This window comes from Corythoichthys intestinalis, chromosome 2 (genome assembly GCF_030265065.1).
Source record: "Corythoichthys intestinalis isolate RoL2023-P3 chromosome 2, ASM3026506v1, whole genome shotgun sequence".
Classification (NCBI taxonomy): Eukaryota; Metazoa; Chordata; class Actinopteri; order Syngnathiformes; family Syngnathidae; genus Corythoichthys; species Corythoichthys intestinalis.
Genome location: NC_080396.1, coordinates 75,613,412 through 75,628,435, shown reverse-complemented (window position 1 = coordinate 75,628,435; position 15,024 = coordinate 75,613,412). Strand labels below are relative to the sequence as shown.

The 15,024-nt window shown below is 44.3% G+C and overlaps 1 protein-coding gene and 7 non-coding genes across 10 annotated transcripts in view; all 8 read left to right on the top strand.

Annotated features, from left to right (window-relative positions):
* cfap74 (cilia and flagella associated protein 74) overlaps positions 1-15,024 on the top strand; it is a 344,912-nt gene that overhangs the window by 187,134 nt on the left and 142,754 nt on the right. The window lies entirely within an intron of this gene.
* On the top strand, positions 3,244-3,325 carry trnas-uga (transfer RNA serine (anticodon UGA)). Its single transcript has one exon. It is a non-coding gene; the product is annotated as a tRNA-Ser (tRNA).
* On the top strand, positions 6,274-6,355 carry trnas-aga (transfer RNA serine (anticodon AGA)). Its single transcript has one exon. It is a non-coding gene; the product is annotated as a tRNA-Ser (tRNA).
* trnas-uga (transfer RNA serine (anticodon UGA)) lies at positions 7,285-7,366 on the top strand. The gene has a single exon. It is a non-coding gene; the product is annotated as a tRNA-Ser (tRNA).
* Positions 10,315-10,396, top strand: trnas-aga (transfer RNA serine (anticodon AGA)). The gene has a single exon. It is a non-coding gene; the product is annotated as a tRNA-Ser (tRNA).
* Positions 11,326-11,407, top strand: trnas-uga (transfer RNA serine (anticodon UGA)). Its single transcript has one exon. It is a non-coding gene; the product is annotated as a tRNA-Ser (tRNA).
* Positions 13,680-13,761, top strand: trnas-aga (transfer RNA serine (anticodon AGA)). The gene has a single exon. It is a non-coding gene; the product is annotated as a tRNA-Ser (tRNA).
* Positions 14,691-14,772, top strand: trnas-uga (transfer RNA serine (anticodon UGA)). Its single transcript has one exon. It is a non-coding gene; the product is annotated as a tRNA-Ser (tRNA).

Sequence of the window (15,024 nt, the reverse complement as noted above, 5' to 3'; positions counted from 1 at the left end):
GAAAAAAAAAGCTGGACTACACAGAAAATGGGTAAAGTTCGTCCGTGCAAAGAGGGCTAATTTTCTAGACACAGCCTCCGGCACGCTTTTCTGTGGTGCGCATTTTCCAACTGAAAGCTTCTCGAACTATGGACAAGAGAAATCGGGTTTTGCTAAAAGATTGCTGCTCAAAGGAGATGCGGTGCCGACCATAGATGCACAGCCACCTAAATGTCCCGAGATATCAAGAGAGAGACGATGACTGCTAAAGGAGGCTAAAGCTACGCAAAGAAGGGAGCAGCCAAGCTTGAAATGGCCAGAGTGAGTACTCTTTTATAATTAATAAAAAAAAATGTCACGCCTTTGGATACAGGACTCGACACATGTATAAATGATCGTTCGTAAAATATATAGAACAAATCCTCTGATCCCGTTCATATTTGTGTCTGTTGGCAGAGCGAAAAGCTATGATAGCGCAATAAATTATAATTATTCTATGCATTCCTTTATTTTGCAGTCACGGTGTATCAGCTTCACAAAAAGAAATGCTAAACAAATCATTGGTGTTTCCCACACGATCTGCTGCCGATGTTTCATCAGTGTCATTGCTCCCCTCAATGACCGTTTCATTACGCTGCATTGGCGTTCGTTTGGGCTCAAATTGGTCACCTATAACACCGATTAAAGCTTTGCAACTCTCCTCGTCACCATTAGATGAACATTCGTTACGTCCTTCTACGTCGGATTCGTCGCTGAAACTAGAAACGAAATTGTCTGCCATCATCGCCGCCATTCAGTATTAAAGCACTGAGCCTTTTTCTTGTTGAAGAAACAGCCCTCACTGCCAACTCTGAATTCTCTTTTATTGACAACGAGCGGTGTTTCTTCATGAGGGAACCTGGAATATGTGCAGGACGAACACAATGCATCAGCATAAACAGCTCAAAACACCCCCAATTCTCCCCACACTAGAAGGAATTATATTGATGCAGACAGGCGCTGCCCCCCTAGTGGCCGGTGGCACTCTCTTCACTTGACGTGACGTCACGCACACAATCTGCCAGATCTCGGGCGCCGGTCGTTTTAGCTTGACAATCGAGCCAAATTTCTCTCATTTTCTTGTGTGTAATTACACGAAGTGGCATGATATGAATACAAAAGGCATGCGTTTATGGATAAATGATGGAATATCAAAATTTTCCCAGGGCGCTACATCCCCTTTAACATTCCACACACCACTGGCAGTTGTTGTGGCCGAGTAGTAAAGGCGATAGACTACAAATCTATTGGAGTCTCCCCTCACAGGTTGGAGTCCTGCCAACAACGGACAGTCGTTGCTATCTATTGTTAGGTACAAGCATGGCTGCTATTGTTAGCATAATTACTTGTCTTATGCCAATTGACATCAAATCCTTTTTCAATCTGTCCTGCAAGGCTTGTTCTCAGGAACCCAGTAGTTGCGGCTGAGTGTTAAAGGCGTTCTTGACTGCCAGGCTTGTTTTCTGGAACCCAAAATCATACCTACTCCTTCAATGGGGTTATTATTGAATACTAAGATTAGCATTCCACACCCCACTGGCAGTTTTTGTGGCGGAGTGGTTAAGGCGGTGAACTACAAATCCTTTGAGGTCTCCCCTCACAGGTTCGAGTCCTGCCAACAACGGACGTTCGTTATTATCTATTGTTAGGTACAAGCATGGCCACTACTGTTAGCATTATTACTTGTCTTCTGCCAACTGACATCAAATCCTTCTTCAATCTTGCCTGCAAGGCTTGTTTTCTGGAACCCAGTAGTTGTGACCGAGCGGTTAAGGTGTTCTTAACTGCAAGGCTTGTTATCTGGAACTCAAAATCATGCCTCTGCCTTCAATGGGGTTATTTTTTAATGCTAAGGTTAGCATTCCACACAACAGTGGCAGTTGTTGTGGCCGAGTGGTTAAGGCGATGGATTAGAAATCTATTGGGGTCTCCCCTCGCAGGTTCGAGCCCTGCCAACAACGGATGTTCATTGCTATCTATTTTTAGGTACAAGCATGGCTCCTAATGTAAGCATCATTACTTGTGTTCTCCCAATTGACATCAAATCCTTTTTCAATCTGTCGTGCAAGGCTTGCTCTCAGGAACCCAGTAGTTGTGGCTGAGCGGTTGACATTCTAGACTGCAAGGCTTGTTTTCTGGAACCCAAAATCATAACTACTCTTTCAATGGGTTTATTTTTAAATGCTAAGATTAGCATTCCACACAACCGTGGCAGTTGTTGTGGCTGAGTTGTCAAGGCGATGAACTTGAAATTGATTGGGGTCTCCCCTCGCAGGTTCAAGCCCTGCCAACAACGGACGTTCGTTACTATCTATTGTTAGGTACAAGCATGGCTGCTAATGTTAGCATCATTACTAGTGTTCTGCCAATTGACATCAAATCCTTCTTCAATCTGTCGTGCAAAGCTTGTTCTCAGGAACCCAGTAGTTTTGGCTGAGTTGTTAATGCATTCTTGACTGCCAGGCTTGTTTTCTGGAACCCAAAATCATACCGACTCCGTCAATGGGTTTATTTTTTAATGCTAAGATTAGCATTCCACAGACCACTGGCAGTTGATGTGGCCGAGTGGTTAAGGCGATGGACTTGAAATCCATTGGGGTCTCCCCTCGCAGGTTCGAGTCCTGCCAATAACGGACGTTCGTTGCTATCTATTGTTAGGTACAAGCATGGCTGCTCATGTTAGCATCATTACTAGTGTTCTGCCAATTGACATCAAATCTTTCTTCAATCTGTCCTGCAAGGCTTGTTCTCAGGAACCCAGTAGTTGTGGCTGAGTGGTTAAGGTGTTCTTGACTGCAAGGCTTGTTTTCTGGAACCCAAAATCATAACTACTCCTTCAATGGGTTTATTATTGAATGCTAAGTTTAGCATCCAACACACCACTGGCAGTTGTTGTGGCCGAGTAGTAAAGGCGATAGACTACAAATCTATTGGAGTCTCCCCTCACAGGTTGGAGTCCTGCCAACAACGGACAGTCGTTGCTATCTATTGTTAGGTACAAGCATGGCTGCTAATGTTAGCATCATTACTTGTGTTCTGCCAATTGACATCAAATCCTTCTTCAATCTGTCCTGCAAGGCTTGTTCTCAGGAACCCAGAAGTTGTGGCTGAGCGGTTAAGACATTCTTGACTGCCAGGCTTGTTTTCTGGAAACCAAAATCATAACTACTCCTTCAATGGGTTTATTTTTTAATGCTAAGATTAGCATTCCACAGACCACTGGCAGTTGTTGTGGCCGAGTGGTTAAGGCAATGGACTTGAAATCCATTGGGGTCTCCCCTCGCAGGTTCGAGTCCTGCCAACAACGGACGTTCGTTACTAACTATTGTTAGGTACAAGCATGGCTGCTCGTGTGAGCGTCATTACTAGTGTTCTGCCAATTGACATCAAATCCTTTTTCAATCTGTCCTGCAAGGCTTGTTCTCAGGAACCCAGTAGTTGCGGCTGAGTGTTTAAGGCATTCTTGACTGCCAGGCTTGTTTTCTGGAACCAAAATCATACCTACTACTTCAATGGGTTTATTATTGAATGCTAAGTTTAACATTCCACACACCACTGGCAGTTGTTGTGGCCGAGTAGTAAAGGCGATAGACTACAAATCTATTGGAGTCTCCCCTCACAGGTTGGAGTCCTGCCAACAACGGACAGTCGTTGCTATCTATTGTTAGGTACAAGCATGGCTGCTATTGTTAGCATAATTACTTGTCTTATGCCAATTGACATCAAATCCTTTTTCAATCTGTCCTGCAAGGCTTGTTCTCAGGAACCCAGTAGTTGCGGCTGAGTGTTAAAGGCGTTCTTGACTGCCAGGCTTGTTTTCTGGAACCCAAAATCATACCTACTCCTTCAATGGGGTTATTATTGAATACTAAGATTAGCATTCCACACCCCACTGGCAGTTTTTGTGGCGGAGTGGTTAAGGCGGTGAACTACAAATCCTTTGAGGTCTCCCCTCACAGGTTCGAGTCCTGCCAACAACGGACGTTCGTTATTATCTATTGTTAGGTACAAGCATGGCCACTACTGTTAGCATTATTACTTGTCTTCTGCCAACTGACATCAAATCCTTCTTCAATCTTGCCTGCAAGGCTTGTTTTCTGGAACCCAGTAGTTGTGACCGAGCGGTTAAGGTGTTCTTAACTGCAAGGCTTGTTATCTGGAACTCAAAATCATGCCTCTGCCTTCAATGGGGCTATTTTTTAATGCTAAGGTTAGCATTCCACACAACAGTGGCAGTTGTTGTGGCCGAGTGGTTAAGGCGATGGATTAGAAATCTATTGGGGTCTCCCCTCGCAGGTTCGAGCCCTGCCAACAACGGATGTTCATTGCTATCTATTTTTAGGTACAAGCATGGCTCCTAATGTAAGCATCATTACTTGTGTTCTCCCAATTGACATCAAATCCTTTTTCAATCTGTCGTGCAAGGCTTGCTCTCAGGAACCCAGTAGTTGTGGCTGAGCGGTTGACATTCTAGACTGCAAGGCTTGTTTTCTGGAACCCAAAATCATAACTACTCTTTCAATGGGTTTATTTTTAAATGCTAAGATTAGCATTCCACACAACCGTGGCAGTTGTTGTGGCTGAGTTGTCAAGGCGATGAACTTGAAATTGATTGGGGTCTCCCCTCGCAGGTTCAAGCCCTGCCAACAACGGACGTTCGTTACTATCTATTGTTAGGTACAAGCATGGCTGCTAATGTTAGCATCATTACTAGTGTTCTGCCAATTGACATCAAATCCTTCTTCAATCTGTCGTGCAAAGCTTGTTCTCAGGAACCCAGTAGTTTTGGCTGAGTTGTTAATGCATTCTTGACTGCCAGGCTTGTTTTCTGGAACCCAAAATCATACCGACTCCGTCAATGGGTTTATTTTTTAATGCTAAGATTAGCATTCCACAGACCACTGGCAGTTGATGTGGCCGAGTGGTTAAGGCGATGGACTTGAAATCCATTGGGGTCTCCCCTCGCAGGTTCGAGTCCTGCCAATAACGGACGTTCGTTGCTATCTATTGTTAGGTACAAGCATGGCTGCTCATGTTAGCATCATTACTAGTGTTCTGCCAATTGACATCAAATCTTTCTTCAATCTGTCCTGCAAGGCTTGTTCTCAGGAACCCAGTAGTTGTGGCTGAGCGGTTAAGGCATTCTTGACTGCAAGGCTTGTTTTCTGGAACCGCAAATCATACCTATTCCTTCAATGGGTTTATTATTGAATGCTAAGTTTAACATTCCACAGACCACTGGCAGTTGTTGTGGCCGAGTGGTTAAGGCGATGGATTAGAAATCCATTGGGGTCTCCCCTCGAAGGTTCGAGTCCTGCTAACAACGGACGTTCGTTACTATCTGTTGTTAGGTACAAGTATGGCTGCTATTGTTAGCATAATTACTTGTCTCATGCCAATTGACATCAAATCCTTCTTCAATCTGTCGTGCAAGGCTTGTTCTCGGGAACCCGGTAGTTGTGGCTGAGCGGTAAAGGCATTCTTGACTGCAAGGCTTGTTTTCTGGAACCGAAAATCATACCTATTCCTTCAATGGGTTTATTTTTGAATGCTAAGATTAGCATTCCACACAATAGTGGCAGTTGTTGTGGCCGAGTGGTTAAGGCGATGGATTAGAAATCCATTGGGGTCTCTCCTCGCAGGTTTGAGTCCTGCCAACAACGGACGTTCGTTGCTATCTATTGTTAGGTACAAGCATGGCTGCTATTGTTAGCATAATTACTTGTCTTATGCCAATTGACATCAAATCCTTTTTCAATCTGTCCTGCAAGGCTTGTTCTCAGGAACCCAGTAGTTGCGGCTGAGTGTTTAAGGCGTTCTTGACTGCCAGGCTTGTTTTCTGGAACCCAAAATCATACCTACTCCTTCAATGGGGTTATTATTGAATACTAAGATTAGCATTCCACACCCCACTGGCAGTTTTTGTGGCCGAGTGGTTAAGGCGGTGAACTACAAATCCTTTGAGGTCTCCCCTCACAGGTTCGAGTCCTGACAACAACGGACGTTCGTTACTATCTATTGTTAGGTACAAGCATGGCCACTACTGTTAGCATTATTACTTGTCTTCTGCCAACTGACATCAAATCCTTCTTCAATCTTGCCTGCAAGGCTTGTTCTCAGGAACCCAGTAGTTGTGACCGAGCGGTTAAGGTGTTTTTAACTGCAAGGCTTGTTATCTGCAACTCAAAATCATGCCTCTGCCTTCAATGGGGTTATTTTTTAATGCTATGATTAGCATTCCACACAACAGTGGCAGTTGTTGTGGCCGAGTGGTTAAGGCGATGGATTAGAAATCCATTGGGGTCTCCCCTCGCAGGTTCGAGTCCTGCCAACAACGGATGTTCATTGCTATCTATTTTTAGGTACAAGCATGGCTCCTAATGTAAGCATCATTACTTGTGTTCTCCCAATTGACATCAAATCCTTTTTCAATCTGTCGTGCAAGGCTTGTTCTCGGGAACCCAGTAGTTGTGGCTGAGCGGTTAAGGCATTCTTGACTGCAAGGCTTGTTTTCTGGAACCCAAAATCAGACCTACTCCTTCAATGGGGTTATTATTGAATACTAAGATTAGCATTCCACACAGTGGTGGCAGTTTTTGTGGCTGAGTGGTTAAGGTGATGGACTTGAAATCGATTGGGGTCTCCCTTCGCAGGTTCGAGTCCTGCCAACAACGGACGTTCGTTACTATCTATTGTTAGGTACAAGCATGGCTGCTAATGTTAGCATCATTACTAGTGTTCTGCCAATTGACATCAAATCCTTCTTCAATCTGTCGTGCAAAGCTTGTTCTCAGGAACCCAGTAGTTGTGGCTGAGTGGTTAAGGTGTTCTTGACTGCAAGGCTTGTTTTCTGGAACCCAAAATCATAACTACTCCTTCAATGGGTTTATTATTGAATGCTAAGTTTAGCATCCAACACACCACTGGCAGTTGTTGTGGCCGAGTAGTAAAGGCGATAGACTAAAAATCTATTGGAGTCTCCCCTCACAGGTTGGAGTCCTGCCAACAACGGACAGTCGTTGCTATCTATTGTTAGGTACAAGCATGGCTGCTAATGTTAGCATCATTACTTGTGTTCTGCCAATTGACATCAAATCCTTCTTCAATCTGTCCTGCAAGGCTTGTTCTCAGGAACCCAGAAGTTGTGGCTGAGCGGTTAAGACATTCTTGACTGCCAGGCTTGTTTTCTGGAAACCAAAATCATAACTACTCCTTCAATGGGTTTATTTTTTAATGCTAAGATTAGCATTCCACAGACCACTGGCAGTTGTTGTGGCCGAGTGGTTAAGGCAATGGACTTGAAATCCATTGGGGTCTCCCCTCGCAGGTTCGAGTCCTGCCAACAACGGACGTTCGTTACTAACTATTGTTAGGTACAAGCATGGCTGCTCGTGTGAGCGTCATTACTAGTGTTCTGCCAATTGACATCAAATCCTTTTTCAATCTGTCCTGCAAGGCTTGTTCTCAGGAACCCAGTAGTTGCGGCTGAGTGTTTAAGGCATTCTTGACTGCCAGGCTTGTTTTCTGGAACCAAAATCATACCTACTACTTCAATGGGTTTATTATTGAATGCTAAGTTTAACATTCCACACACCACTGGCAGTTGTTGTGGCCGAGTAGTAAAGGCGATAGACTACAAATCTATTGGAGTCTCCCCTCACAGGTTGGAGTCCTGCCAACAACGGACAGTCGTTGCTATCTATTGTTAGGTACAAGCATGGCTGCTATTGTTAGCATAATTACTTGTCTTATGCCAATTGACATCAAATCCTTTTTCAATCTGTCCTGCAAGGCTTGTTCTCAGGAACCCAGTAGTTGCGGCTGAGTGTTAAAGGCGTTCTTGACTGCCAGGCTTGTTTTCTGGAACCCAAAATCATACCTACTCCTTCAATGGGGTTATTATTGAATACTAAGATTAGCATTCCACACCCCACTGGCAGTTTTTGTGGCGGAGTGGTTAAGGCGGTGAACTACAAATCCTTTGAGGTCTCCCCTCACAGGTTCGAGTCCTGCCAACAACGGACGTTCGTTATTATCTATTGTTAGGTACAAGCATGGCCACTACTGTTAGCATTATTACTTGTCTTCTGCCAACTGACATCAAATCCTTCTTCAATCTTGCCTGCAAGGCTTGTTTTCTGGAACCCAGTAGTTGTGACCGAGCGGTTAAGGTGTTCTTAACTGCAAGGCTTGTTATCTGGAACTCAAAATCATGCCTCTGCCTTCAATGGGGTTATTTTTTAATGCTAAGGTTAGCATTCCACACAACAGTGGCAGTTGTTGTGGCCGAGTGGTTAAGGCGATGGATTAGAAATCTATTGGGGTCTCCCCTCGCAGGTTCGAGCCCTGCCAACAACGGATGTTCATTGCTATCTATTTTTAGGTACAAGCATGGCTCCTAATGTAAGCATCATTACTTGTGTTCTCCCAATTGACATCAAATCCTTTTTCAATCTGTCGTGCAAGGCTTGCTCTCAGGAACCCAGTAGTTGTGGCTGAGCGGTTGACATTCTAGACTGCAAGGCTTGTTTTCTGGAACCCAAAATCATAACTACTCTTTCAATGGGTTTATTTTTAAATGCTAAGATTAGCATTCCACACAACCGTGGCAGTTGTTGTGGCTGAGTTGTCAAGGCGATGAACTTGAAATTGATTGGGGTCTCCCCTCGCAGGTTCAAGCCCTGCCAACAACGGACGTTCGTTACTATCTATTGTTAGGTACAAGCATGGCTGCTAATGTTAGCATCATTACTAGTGTTCTGCCAATTGACATCAAATCCTTCTTCAATCTGTCGTGCAAAGCTTGTTCTCAGGAACCCAGTAGTTTTGGCTGAGTTGTTAATGCATTCTTGACTGCCAGGCTTGTTTTCTGGAACCCAAAATCATACCGACTCCGTCAATGGGTTTATTTTTTAATGCTAAGATTAGCATTCCACAGACCACTGGCAGTTGATGTGGCCGAGTGGTTAAGGCGATGGACTTGAAATCCATTGGGGTCTCCCCTCGCAGGTTCGAGTCCTGCCAATAACGGACGTTCGTTGCTATCTATTGTTAGGTACAAGCATGGCTGCTCATGTTAGCATCATTACTAGTGTTCTGCCAATTGACATCAAATCTTTCTTCAATCTGTCCTGCAAGGCTTGTTCTCAGGAACCCAGTAGTTGTGGCTGAGCGGTTAAGGCATTCTTGACTGCAAGGCTTGTTTTCTGGAACCGCAAATCATACCTATTCCTTCAATGGGTTTATTATTGAATGCTAAGTTTAACATTCCACAGACCACTGGCAGTTGTTGTGGCCGAGTGGTTAAGGCGATGGATTAGAAATCCATTGGGGTCTCCCCTCGAAGGTTCGAGTCCTGCTAACAACGGACGTTCGTTACTATCTGTTGTTAGGTACAAGTATGGCTGCTATTGTTAGCATAATTACTTGTCTCATGCCAATTGACATCAAATCCTTCTTCAATCTGTCGTGCAAGGCTTGTTCTCGGGAACCCGGTAGTTGTGGCTGAGCGGTAAAGGCATTCTTGACTGCAAGGCTTGTTTTCTGGAACCGAAAATCATACCTATTCCTTCAATGGGTTTATTTTTGAATGCTAAGATTAGCATTCCACACAATAGTGGCAGTTGTTGTGGCCGAGTGGTTAAGGCGATGGATTAGAAATCCATTGGGGTCTCTCCTCGCAGGTTTGAGTCCTGCCAACAACGGACGTTCGTTGCTATCTATTGTTAGGTACAAGCATGGCTGCTATTGTTAGCATAATTACTTGTCTTATGCCAATTGACATCAAATCCTTTTTCAATCTGTCCTGCAAGGCTTGTTCTCAGGAACCCAGTAGTTGCGGCTGAGTGTTTAAGGCGTTCTTGACTGCCAGGCTTGTTTTCTGGAACCCAAAATCATACCTACTCCTTCAATGGGGTTATTATTGAATACTAAGATTAGCATTCCACACCCCACTGGCAGTTTTTGTGGCCGAGTGGTTAAGGCGGTGAACTACAAATCCTTTGAGGTCTCCCCTCACAGGTTCGAGTCCTGACAACAACGGACGTTCGTTACTATCTATTGTTAGGTCCAAGCATGGCCACTACTGTTAGCATTATTACTTGTCTTCTGCCAACTGACATCAAATCCTTCTTCAATCTTGCCTGCAAGGCTTGTTCTCAGGAACCCAGTAGTTGTGACCGAGCGGTTAAGGTGTTTTTAACTGCAAGGCTTGTTATCTGCAACTCAAAATCATGCCTCTGCCTTCAATGGGGTTATTTTTTAATGCTATGATTAGCATTCCACACAACAGTGGCAGTTGTTGTGGCCGAGTGGTTAAGGCGATGGATTAGAAATCCATTGGGGTCTCCCCTCGCAGGTTCGAGTCCTGCCAACAACGGATGTTCATTGCTATCTATTTTTAGGTACAAGCATGGCTCCTAATGTAAGCATCATTACTTGTGTTCTCCCAATTGACATCAAATCCTTTTTCAATCTGTCGTGCAAGGCTTGTTCTCGGGAACCCAGTAGTTGTGGCTGAGCGGTTAAGGCATTCTTGACTGCAAGGCTTGTTTTCTGGAACCCAAAATCAGACCTACTCCTTCAATGGGGTTATTATTGAATACTAAGATTAGCATTCCACACAGTGGTGGCAGTTTTTGTGGCTGAGTGGTTAAGGTGATGGACTTGAAATCGATTGGGGTCTCCCTTCGCAGGTTCGAGTCCTGCCAACAACGGACGTTCGTTACTATCTATTGTTAGGTACAAGCATGGCTGCTAATGTTAGCATCATTACTAGTGTTCTGCCAATTGACATCAAATCCTTCTTCAATCTGTCGTGCAAAGCTTGTTCTCAGGAACCCAGTAGTTGTGGCTGAGTGGTTAAGGTGTTCTTGACTGCAAGGCTTGTTTTCTGGAACCCAAAATCATAACTACTCCTTCAATGGGTTTATTATTGAATGCTAAGTTTAGCATCCAACACACCACTGGCAGTTGTTGTGGCCGAGTAGTAAAGGCGATAGACTAAAAATCTATTGGAGTCTCCCCTCACAGGTTGGAGTCCTGCCAACAACGGACAGTCGTTGCTATCTATTGTTAGGTACAAGCATGGCTGCTAATGTTAGCATCATTACTTGTGTTCTGCCAATTGACATCAAATCCTTCTTCAATCTGTCCTGCAAGGCTTGTTCTCAGGAACCCAGAAGTTGTGGCTGAGCGGTTAAGACATTCTTGACTGCCAGGCTTGTTTTCTGGAAACCAAAATCATAACTACTCCTTCAATGGGTTTATTTTTTAATGCTAAGATTAGCATTCCACAGACCACTGGCAGTTGTTGTGGCCGAGTGGTTAAGGCAATGGACTTGAAATCCATTGGGGTCTCCCCTCGCAGGTTCGAGTCCTGCCAACAACGGACGTTCGTTACTAACTATTGTTAGGTACAAGCATGGCTGCTCGTGTGAGCGTCATTACTAGTGTTCTGCCAATTGACATCAAATCCTTTTTCAATCTGTCCTGCAAGGCTTGTTCTCAGGAACCCAGTAGTTGCGGCTGAGTGTTTAAGGCATTCTTGACTGCCAGGCTTGTTTTCTGGAACCAAAATCATACCTACTACTTCAATGGGTTTATTATTGAATGCTAAGTTTAACATTCCACACACCACTGGCAGTTGTTGTGGCCGAGTAGTAAAGGCGATAGACTACAAATCTATTGGAGTCTCCCCTCACAGGTTGGAGTCCTGCCAACAACGGACAGTCGTTGCTATCTATTGTTAGGTACAAGCATGGCTGCTATTGTTAGCATAATTACTTGTCTTATGCCAATTGACATCAAATCCTTTTTCAATCTGTCCTGCAAGGCTTGTTCTCAGGAACCCAGTAGTTGCGGCTGAGTGTTAAAGGCGTTCTTGACTGCCAGGCTTGTTTTCTGGAACCCAAAATCATACCTACTCCTTCAATGGGGTTATTATTGAATACTAAGATTAGCATTCCACACCCCACTGGCAGTTTTTGTGGCGGAGTGGTTAAGGCGGTGAACTACAAATCCTTTGAGGTCTCCCCTCACAGGTTCGAGTCCTGCCAACAACGGACGTTCGTTATTATCTATTGTTAGGTACAAGCATGGCCACTACTGTTAGCATTATTACTTGTCTTCTGCCAACTGACATCAAATCCTTCTTCAATCTTGCCTGCAAGGCTTGTTTTCTGGAACCCAGTAGTTGTGACCGAGCGGTTAAGGTGTTCTTAACTGCAAGGCTTGTTATCTGGAACTCAAAATCATGCCTCTGCCTTCAATGGGGTTATTTTTTAATGCTAAGGTTAGCATTCCACACAACAGTGGCAGTTGTTGTGGCCGAGTGGTTAAGGCGATGGATTAGAAATCTATTGGGGTCTCCCCTCGCAGGTTCGAGCCCTGCCAACAACGGATGTTCATTGCTATCTATTTTTAGGTACAAGCATGGCTCCTAATGTAAGCATCATTACTTGTGTTCTCCCAATTGACATCAAATCCTTTTTCAATCTGTCGTGCAAGGCTTGCTCTCAGGAACCCAGTAGTTGTGGCTGAGCGGTTGACATTCTAGACTGCAAGGCTTGTTTTCTGGAACCCAAAATCATAACTACTCTTTCAATGGGTTTATTTTTAAATGCTAAGATTAGCATTCCACACAACCGTGGCAGTTGTTGTGGCTGAGTTGTCAAGGCGATGAACTTGAAATTGATTGGGGTCTCCCCTCGCAGGTTCAAGCCCTGCCAACAACGGACGTTCGTTACTATCTATTGTTAGGTACAAGCATGGCTGCTAATGTTAGCATCATTACTAGTGTTCTGCCAATTGACATCAAATCCTTTTTCAATCTGTCGTGCAAGGCTTGCTCTCAGGAACCCAGTAGTTGTGGCTGAGCGGTTGACATTCTAGACTGCAAGGCTTGTTTTCTGGAACCCAAAATCATAACTACTCTTTCAATGGGTTTATTTTTAAATGCTAAGATTAGCATTCCACACAACCGTGGCAGTTGTTGTGGCTGAGTTGTCAAGGCGATGAACTTGAAATTGATTGGGGTCTCCCCTCGCAGGTTCAAGCCCTGCCAACAACGGACGTTCGTTACTATCTATTGTTAGGTACAAGCATGGCTGCTATTGTTAGCATAATTACTTGTCTTATGCCAATTGACATCAAATCCTTTTTCAATCTGTCCTGCAAGGCTTGTTCTCAGGAACCCAGTAGTTGCGGCTGAGTGTTTAAGGCGTTCTTGACTGCCAGGCTTGTTTTCTGGAACCCAAAATCATACCTACTCCTTCAATGGGGTTATTATTGAATACTAAGATTAGCATTCCACACCCCACTGGCAGTTTTTGTGGCCGAGTGGTTAAGGCGGTGAACTACAAATCCTTTGAGGTCTCCCCTCACAGGTTCGAGTCCTGACAACAACGGACGTTCGTTACTATCTATTGTTAGGTACAAGCATGGCCACTACTGTTAGCATTATTACTTGTCTTCTGCCAACTGACATCAAATCCTTCTTCAATCTTGCCTGCAAGGCTTGTTCTCAGGAACCCAGTAGTTGTGACCGAGCGGTTAAGGTGTTTTTAACTGCAAGGCTTGTTATCTGCAACTCAAAATCATGCCTCTGCCTTCAATGGGGTTATTTTTTAATGCTATGATTAGCATTCCACACAACAGTGGCAGTTGTTGTGGCCGAGTGGTTAAGGCGATGGATTAGAAATCCATTGGGGTCTCCCCTCGCAGGTTCGAGTCCTGCCAACAACGGATGTTCATTGCTATCTATTTTTAGGTACAAGCATGGCTCCTAATGTAAGCATCATTACTTGTGTTCTCCCAATTGACATCAAATCCTTTTTCAATCTGTCGTGCAAGGCTTGTTCTCGGGAACCCAGTAGTTGTGGCTGAGCGGTTAAGGCATTCTTGACTGCAAGGCTTGTTTTCTGGAACCCAAAATCAGACCTACTCCTTCAATGGGGTTATTATTGAATACTAAGATTAGCATTCCACACAGTGGTGGCAGTTTTTGTGGCTGAGTGGTTAAGGTGATGGACTTGAAATCGATTGGGGTCTCCCTTCGCAGGTTCGAGTCCTGCCAACAACGGACGTTCGTTACTATCTATTGTTAGGTACAAGCATGGCTGCTAATGTTAGCATCATTACTAGTGTTCTGCCAATTGACATCAAATCCTTCTTCAATCTGTCGTGCAAAGCTTGTTCTCAGGAACCCAGTAGTTGTGGCTGAGTGGTTAAGGTGTTCTTGACTGCAAGGCTTGTTTTCTGGAACCCAAAATCATAACTACTCCTTCAATGGGTTTATTATTGAATGCTAAGTTTAGCATCCAACACACCACTGGCAGTTGTTGTGGCCGAGTAGTAAAGGCGATAGACTAAAAATCTATTGGAGTCTCCCCTCACAGGTTGGAGTCCTGCCAACAACGGACAGTCGTTGCTATCTATTGTTAGGTACAAGCATGGCTGCTAATGTTAGCATCATTACTTGTGTTCTGCCAATTGACATCAAATCCTTCTTCAATCTGTCCTGCAAGGCTTGTTCTCAGGAACCCAGAAGTTGTGGCTGAGCGGTTAAGACATTCTTGACTGCCAGGCTTGTTTTCTGGAAACCAAAATCATAACTACTCCTTCAATGGGTTTATTTTTTAATGCTAAGATTAGCATTCCACAGACCACTGGCAGTTGTTGTGGCCGAGTGGTTAAGGCAATGGACTTGAAATCCATTGGGGTCTCCCCTCGCAGGTTCGAGTCCTGCCAACAACGGACGTTCGTTACTAACTATTGTTAGGTACAAGCATGGCTGCTCGTGTGAGCGTCATTACTAGTGTTCTGCCAATTGACATCAAATCCTTTTTCAATCTGTCCTGCAAGGCTTGTTCTCAGGAACCCAGTAGTTGCGGCTGAGTGTTTAAGGCATTCTTGACTGCCAGGCTTGTTTTCTGGAACCAAAATCATACCTACTACTTCAATGGGTTTATTATTGAATGCTAAGTTTAACATTCCACACACCACTGG